Source organism: Crinia signifera, chromosome 9 (assembly GCF_055691185.1).
Source record: "Crinia signifera chromosome 9, ASM5569118v1, whole genome shotgun sequence".
Classification (NCBI taxonomy): Eukaryota; Metazoa; Chordata; class Amphibia; order Anura; family Myobatrachidae; genus Crinia; species Crinia signifera.
Window position 1 is genome coordinate 143,509,816 of NC_139225.1, and position 8,572 is coordinate 143,518,387.

At 44.2% G+C, this 8,572-nt stretch overlaps 1 long non-coding RNA gene across 1 annotated transcript; it reads left to right on the forward strand.

The window, feature by feature from the left end:
• Positions 1 to 1,657: 1,657 nt before the first annotated feature.
• LOC146036211 (uncharacterized) lies at positions 1,658 to 8,054 on the forward strand. The gene is made up of 2 exons (XR_014460788.1): positions 1,658 to 1,902; positions 4,418 to 8,054. It is a non-coding gene; the product is annotated as an uncharacterized LOC146036211 (long non-coding RNA).
• The last annotated feature ends 518 nt before the right edge of the window (positions 8,055 to 8,572 follow it).

Genomic DNA, 8,572 nt, shown 5'->3' on the forward strand with positions numbered 1-8,572 from the left:
GGGTCACTTGTGGGGGGTTCCTAAATTTTAGCATCTTATGGTGCCTAGAAACCTACATGGTGCCTAAAAAATAATCTCATAAAAAGGAGGCTCCAAAATCAAGTAGGTGCTCCTTCTATTATGAAGCCTGTGGTTTGGTCAACGTGCACACTAGGGCCACATATAGGATATTTATGAAAACAAAAGAATTGGGGGAATCAATTTTTAGTCACATTTCTCTAGTAAAATGTACTGTGTTCCTTAGAAAAATGTATTAAAATTGCAAATCTGCAAAAAAAATGAAATTTTGAAATTTCACCTACACTTTGTTTTAATTCCTGTGAAACACCTAAAGGGTTAACAAACTTCCAAAATGCTGTTTTGAATACTGTGAGGGGTGCAGTTTTTGAAATGGTATCATTTATGGGGGTGTCTTACATACAAGTCCCTCAAAGTCACATCAGAACTGAACTGGTCCCTAAAAAAATCAGTGTTTGAAATTTTCTTGAAAATTTGAGAATTTGCTATTCATATTGTAAGCCTCCTAGTGTCCAAAAAAATTAAAAGGAAGTTGAAATAATGATGGAAACATAAAGTAGACATATGGTCTATGTTAGTTATTAACTATTTTGAGTGGTATGATTATTTGTCTCACAAGCAGAAAATTTAACATTTTGCAAATTGCTAAATTTTCCATTTTTTTACGACATTTTGGTATTTTTCACAAAAAAACACAGACTGTATCGACCCAAATTTACCACTAATTTGAAGTACAATGTGTCACGAAAAAACAATCTCAAAATCACTGGGATAAGTAAAAGCAAAAAAAAGTTATCCCCACTTAAGTGATACATGTCAGATTTGAAAAAAAGGGCTCTGTCAGGAACGCAAAAACTGGCTCTGTCAGGAAGGGGTTAAATGTATTTTTTTTTTATTATTAGAAGTAAATAGATAATTAATATTTACAATGCAACATAATACGGGAGGGCAGAGATGGGAGGGAACAGCATTGTGCGTCGTGTGTTGTGTGGTTTAGTGTGTTGCGTGATGTCACTAAACTCATTAGTACAGGTAGCCAGACAAGTGATTAGACAGCCATGCTTTCCGACCCCTCAACTGGTCGGGGCCCGGTACGAGTATCCCCTTTGACCCCCCCTGTCGTCTGCCCTGTCCGCAGGTCCCGTCTCTTCTCCTTTCCTCTGTGCCTTTGTCCTCCTCATCGCATCACTCCTAGAACACAGCCGCCTCCTTCCTTCACTTCTTACTACAATCCCCACAGGACCAGGCATCCCAAATCCTTGGGGCTTCGTCTGGATGCCCTGGGTCCTAGCGTCCTGCATATGCTGGCTCCCTGCGGTCACCATTGACAGGCAGGGATAAGGGGGTACTGTAAAGTTCTCAGTGGGGTTCACAGGAGTGGGGTACCATGTCAGTGGGGCTCCACACTATCACTGCTGCTTCCAAGGTAGCCACTCCTGAACTACATCTGAATCCATGTAGGCCCATGTAGCATTAGAAAACATGTTTTTCTTACTACAATATGCAACTGCAGCAAGCTGTAACAACAACATGTTTGCTAAACAAAAAGAAAGGAGAAGTTAGGTGTCAGTGTAATATAGATGAGAACAGCTTAAATATACTTCCTCAATAAGAGAATTATATATAAGTGTAGTATCGTATGCAGGCTGACACAACAGCCACTTTCCATACATCAGATCTGCAGAGGACAGTCCGGGTATCAGATCAGCAGAGGACAGTCCGGGCATCAGATCAGCAGAGGACAGTCCGGGTATCAGATCTGCAGAGGACAGTCTGGGAATCAGATCTGCAGAGGACAGTCTGGGAATCAGATCTGCAGAGGACAGTCTGGGAAATAGATCTGCAAAGGACAGTCCGGGTATCAGATCTGCAGAGGACAGTCCGGTAAGACTCCAATATCTCAGAACCATTAGAGCTATTTCATCAAGCTCAATACCAGGAACACTGGTTTCTGCAAGTTTGAGCAACAAGGGTGTGAATTGCTCACAGACATTGAGGGTGATTCAACATGGCTTGGTAAGCAGTAGGTTACCACCTCAGCCCTTTAATTCCGGACACATTAATTACACAGGTTGATGTGGCTGTTGAAAACTAACTGAAATGGAGTCTTGAAGTCAGCCAGCCACAGAACCTGTGTGATTAATATGTGTCCGGAATTAAAGGGATGAGGTGGTAACCCTAGTAAGCAGTGTAAATATGCTGCTTACCGAACAGTTAACCCCCCCCCACCTGCGCCAAAAGAATCCCCGCAACTGCATACAAATGGATATATTCACTGACACATCCATTCGGTTGTGGCCATACGAGCGAAAAATCCTTTGATGGTTGCCAACCATCAAAGGATTTTTCACCCACTCACGGATAAAAGTGAATCTGGACCAAAGATGGCCGAACAGTGGGCAGACGCTGATGTCATGTGATGTCAGCCAACCGCCTGTGTTCGTATGGGGACGCCCATCATTTTTCTGGACGCACCCACCATTGTTGTGGGAACGCCTCGGAAATGCTGGGCCTCCCCTTGCTCCAGTCCCCTATCCACCCACTGGTGGTTCCATGCTTGTTTGAACCCCTGTTGCCAGGGGGATTACATGCTTGCAGCCAAGGAAGATTACATGCTCTTTGCATATGGGGTTCCAAGCTTGTTGCCAGAGGTTCCATGTTCATTGTCAGGGGGAAATGCTTGCTTGCTGCCATAGGTGGTTAAATGCTCATTGCGTGGGGGGAATACATGTTTGCTGCCATAGGGGGTTAAATGCTCATTGCCAGGGGGGGATACATGCTTGCTGCCATAGGGGGTTAAATGCTCATAGCCAGGATGGAGATAAACATCCAGCCAATCACCTGCCAACTGCCATGTTACAGGCTGTGTTTGAAAAAAGTCAGTATGGAGCTGATTGGCTGGACGTTTATCTCTCCTTATCATACTTGAATTTATCTCTTGTTAAGGCTTAATACATCCGCCCCATTGTGCCTGGCAAATTTACAATTCCACAGCAGTTGCTCTGCTATACAGCACCTGTGTATACCAGTGGTCAGCTTCAATGCAGACACTGGGGGAGGCTACAAGTATAAAGAGGTGTAGGAAGGCCCTCTTTAGTTTGGCAGATGCTGAAAGATTGCACGCATCAAATGCAATGATGTCAAATAAAGCCCAATCTGACATGGTTGCATTTGCCAAATTGCATAGGGCAACACTTTCAGAGCATTAAAATGTCATCTATGTATCTCTCATGGAATGTAATGTATGCTGAAAATGGATCATTGTTTAAAATCCATTTGGCCTGCCATAAACTCATATGAAGGGAAGCATAGCTAGGGGCAAGAATCCCCATAGTTGTTCCATCATTTACAAGATAAAAGCTGAGCTGTAGCAAAGGCATGTATGGGAGCTGGCTGATTTAGATGCAGCATTCCAGTGACTTGGAACAATGTAATGATTACATCATATGAATATATCTCACCCAAAAACAGTTACATAATTATGTTAAAGAATAAAATGCATTAAATAAAAAAAAAATCTGCATGGGTTTTAGTAATTTCTACATCTTGCCATAGGTTGTGTTGTGTTGGGTTGTGTGGTTCTAATGGAACCTTATATGGATGGTGCATGGCATTGGAATCTGGGGGCATATTGGGTTTATTATGGAATCTGCACAGAAGGATTAGGTACCGACATAGTGTCTCAGAATTGACCCCAATGGCTCAGTTGCTTTATATACTGTGCACTGAAAGTAGGGTGAGGTCCTGTGCTTGCCCCTCCATACCCCACACAGGTCATGTCCAGCCCCCTCCAGCCAGCTGCTGGTGCCTATTAGTGTTCTCTACCCCCAGACTGGTCAGGAGCCAGGGTTGTCTACTTTCTGTTTACCCTTTCTGTGAGAGGGCATCCATTTCCTTGAGGCATGGGGGCAGGGCTGCTGGAGGGATGGGTAAGGGGTGGGATGGAGGCAGAGGTGAAGATGGAGGTGACCTTGTGGCAACACCCCTCACCATTCAATGCCAGTATTTCAGGCATTGCACAATGAGGGGTGGGCTACAATCATGCGATACATATCCTGCCGATGGGGGCGTCACGGTAGACGACCAGCATTCCAGTAGGCTTCTCCCCCTTTCTGGGGGGGGGGGGGGGGGAGGGTGTCAGGTGGGGGATCCAATTTCTGGGACCCTCCCTGCCATTCTGAGAGGGTAAGCACCCTGCCGGGAACTGTGTTGGAAATGGCGAGCTATCCAGCTCTGGAGTCGGTCATTTTGACAGGCTTTTCACTAGTATTATATTGTACAGCTAAAGTTGCATACAGAAATATTTATCATCATTTGTACAACCTTATCTGCCTGACTGCTATGATATCTCATCTGAAATGGTTCCAGCTGTGACATAACTTCTCAATTGTTTTCCCAGGTCCCACCAACAGCAAGTATGTCTCCAGCATCAGCATTTCTCCTGGTACTCGGGGTCCTCTCCATCAGCCACATGTCTGACAGTTCTTGGGTTGGTTTCAAGACAAAGCACATTACTAACAAAGCCGTGCACAGCTTTGACTGTTCCACAGATATGAACAAGTTCCAGCGTTTTGATGCTGATAGGAGTCCAAGGCCTGTGAATACCGTCATTTATTCTAATGCAGGAACAGTCGGAGCGATCTGCAGAGAGATATCTGATAATACTAATGCTTTAAGTAAAACAGAATTTGATCTCACCACATGTAGAAAGCAAAAGAATGTACATGCCTACAATATTAACCATGAGCCTAGGTCTAAAATCTGTGTGACCTGCTTTCAGGGAAAACCTGTACACTTTGTTCAAATTGGGAGGTGCTAAAAGTTGCAGCTTCCCTAATTCTCCTCTGTGCATAAAACACATGTGGGCATACAGTAAGCCTTCCTCTGTATGCCACAAAGTGCTAGATCTGCTTTTGTATTTCACTAAAGAAGGGATACTGTATCTTTATAATACTTTACATACAGTAGAGACAAACTCTCTATATCACAATTATACTTAATGATCATTGATTAATTCAGCCGCATACTAAGAAATGTTATATGTCTTAGCTTTAATGTCACATGTATTGCGTGCATAGATTCCAGATCTGGGTTTGTCAGTGAGGTACAGGACAGGGTTGCCTACCCTCCCTGAATGGCCAAATGATCCTGGAAATCGGGTCCCCCTCCCGGCCCCCCCTGAAAGAGGGGCAACCCTCCCGCAAAGCCGCCCGGCTCCCATGATCCCCCCCCCCCCCGGCACCCGCGACCCCCCTCGGTGGGGGGAGCCGCGGGTCAAATGACGCGAATTGCGCCGTTTTAGCCCCGCCCACCGTGTACAATGCATTAAAAATGGCATTGCACATTGGGAGGCATGGCTAAAGCGGCACGATCACTCCGTACACGCCCCCAAACAAATAGCCACTAGTGTGGCTCCTAGGGTTACCACCTCATCCCTTTAATTCCTGACACTTATTAATTACACAGGTTCTGTGGCTGGCTGACTTCAAGACTCAATTTCAACTGTTTTTTTTAAACAGCCTAGGGTACTAGCCAGATGGGCTAGTACCCTATGGGCTACCATTGTTTTTGAAAAGGAATCCTAAGGATCCCTCCTTGGTGCCTCAGGCTTGTGCTAACAGTAATGCGATAACCTGTTCTGGCGATGGTACTGTACATCCTAGAGAATACTGATTCCCTATTACCATGAATTGCAACAATTTGGAATATTTTTGCTTATAGTCTGAAAATAATAATAAATACCCCCCCCCCCCCGGAAGGCTCACAATTTAGTGCCATGATCACATCATTGTGGTGGGGTTAGGATGACGTGATTCACTGCAACTCATCCAACATGTTTTCCCACATCAGCGGGAGAGTGGCCAACAATCCAGGACCCCTCAGACATTTTGGGACAATCTCGACTTGTTGGCAAATTTAGTGCTGTAGTGGGCAACCCAGAGGTTGGGTGGGTCACATTAAATCACTTCATCCTAGCCCCACCATGATACGATCAGGGCACTACCCTCCTCCCATGCTGGACAGGGTTTCACCCTGTTTTTTTTTTTTTTTTTAAAGATATTTTATTGGGTTTTCAATACAGAATAAAGAAACAAATGTCAAACAGATGACCGATGAAAAATAAGCGGAACATGGCAGGATCATGATACAGATACAGTGTATACAACAGTCCTATTCGACAGTGTCATATACAAATAACTTTACTTTAAGTCAATAGAAATAATATAGTGGAGATCCTAGACAATATAATTATATCCAATACAGAGAGGAATAGAAATAAAATAAAATAAGACTAAACTTGAAAATAAAGGAGCTGTATGGGGGGAAGACAGACGGACAAGGGAGGGGGGGGGGGGGCAAACACAAGGAAGACAGTATAGGGGAGTATAAAATGAAAAAATCAAGGGCAGAACGTCTGGTATTACTGGAGTAAAGTAAGAATGGTACGTATCATGATTGATCTGTCAGGAATTTCAATTACCAGTCGCTATCCGACGCAGCAGGCTCCAGGAGGTATTTTCAAACAGTCTCATAATGTGATCTTGAGACTGGGTATCAAGGGTATTAATAAAGTACTCCCATTTTTTATAGAATTTCTCTACACCTGTCTCAACATCAGGAATCGTAGAGCGTCTGTCACAATATAAGATTTGGATCAATTTCTGTTTGACTTCTATAAGTGAGGGAGCAGACCGGGTAGTCCAATGTATAAGGATGGTTTTCTTGGCAACTGTGACTATCGTGGCCAGTAGTCGAATTTTATATTGTTTATTCTGTTTGTCGGGGCCTAAGTTCCAATTTTTGAAGTTCCCACAGATGCATGCCAATGGGTCAGGGGTCAGGTGCAGGGAGAGCATGGAGTTAATAAATTGAGTTACTTTGTTCCAGAATTTCCGTATCTTCCCACAACCCCAGATGCAGTGGAAGAAATCTGCGTGCGATAATGTGCATTTGACACAGGCACCTGTCTCTGAATCTGTCATGTGTTTCCTCTGGGCAGGTGAGATATATGCTCTGTGGATCATTCTGATATGAACTTCCTGTAAATAGGAGGAGTGTAGGTATTTAAGGGTAGAGTCATATTGGGACAGAAGATCAGGTAGCAAGGAGATACTGGGGGTATCTGTGGACCATTTCTGTAAAGTTGTAGACCAACTGAAGGACGCTGTTAGAGATGTTAGTGGTATATATAGGGAGCTGATTCTGAATGGGACAGAGGGAATGAGCTTGAGGAGAGATTGGAAAAGGCATGCCGTGTTATCCGAATTATTAGGCTTAGGAAGTGATTGGATGTGGGTTTCACCCTGTTATGAAAAAGGTCAGCAAGAACAAAGTACTGTAATCATTTGCAAACTGGATGGATAGAAATACCACTGACTGGGGAACCACACATCTGTATTGTCATATACACACCCTCACTATAGAGAACAGGAGTCTTTAAAACTAATACCACTTTTACACCAGCCTAAATAACCCGGGTTTTTGCACAGGAACATGCAAAAACCTGCATGCAGAGTAAACACTTTCATTTGAAATGACCCGAGTCATGAGACCCAGCATTTCAACTCGGGTAGCGAGTAAGGTTGAATACGGGTTCAACCCGGCTCACTGTGCAGTGGTCAATGAGACTCGGGATGCGTTCACTGCAATGGAAAACCAGTGCTGGGAGGTGCTCTCATCTCCCAGCACCAGCTCCTCCTCCAGGGACGGCAACCGTCTGGCATTATGCCGGGTAGGTAGGTCAGTGTAGAAGGGGTCACAAGCCTTACTGGTGTAAAATGGTATATTATTAATGAATTCATATGCTGAATTTGTTACATTGAGGAGAAGCATGTTATGTGCCTTGCATGTTACACCCATAAGCTGTCTGCCATGCTAGCTTCAGACATATGAATAACATATAGCAACTCTGCCATGTAAAGTTACGTGTTATGCAGTGAGCTCAGCGTCTATGTATAATAACTATATGCTTTCTATGATTATTATGTTCCAGTATAATAAATATAATAAATGCAGAATCTGTGCTGATGCTTTTACTGCTGCTAGTTGTTATTTGTGTTTGTTTTCTGAGCATCCTCACTGGGAGATTTTGCAGTGGTCTGGTGGAAGAGTTGGTCGGCTCTCCCGCATCCGGCGTGTGTGTGTGTGGCATCATATGTAATAGGCAGCCCGGTGTGTGGCATAATGTGTAATCCTGGGGGGGGGGGGGGGGGGGGGAGGGGGGGAGGGTAGCTGAAGCAAACCCTTGTTCTGGGCACCTTTTTACCTAGCTACACCTCTGCCTATGGGGTAGATTTACAATCATTGGCAGTTCTCAACATCATTTTAAAACTGCAACAGAAATAAATGCTAAACAGGTATGGTTTATCCAGTATCACCATTGCCGTTAGGAGAGAGGTGTGATATACTTTTGTGCCCTTACAGTACTTTTGCGCATGTTGTAGGAGATGGTCCTAGAGACACATACACCATACCCTCCAACATATGAATGTTTGAAATCGGTACACATTCAGAAAGGGGGCATGGCCAACGATAAAGGGGCGTGTCTGTTGGT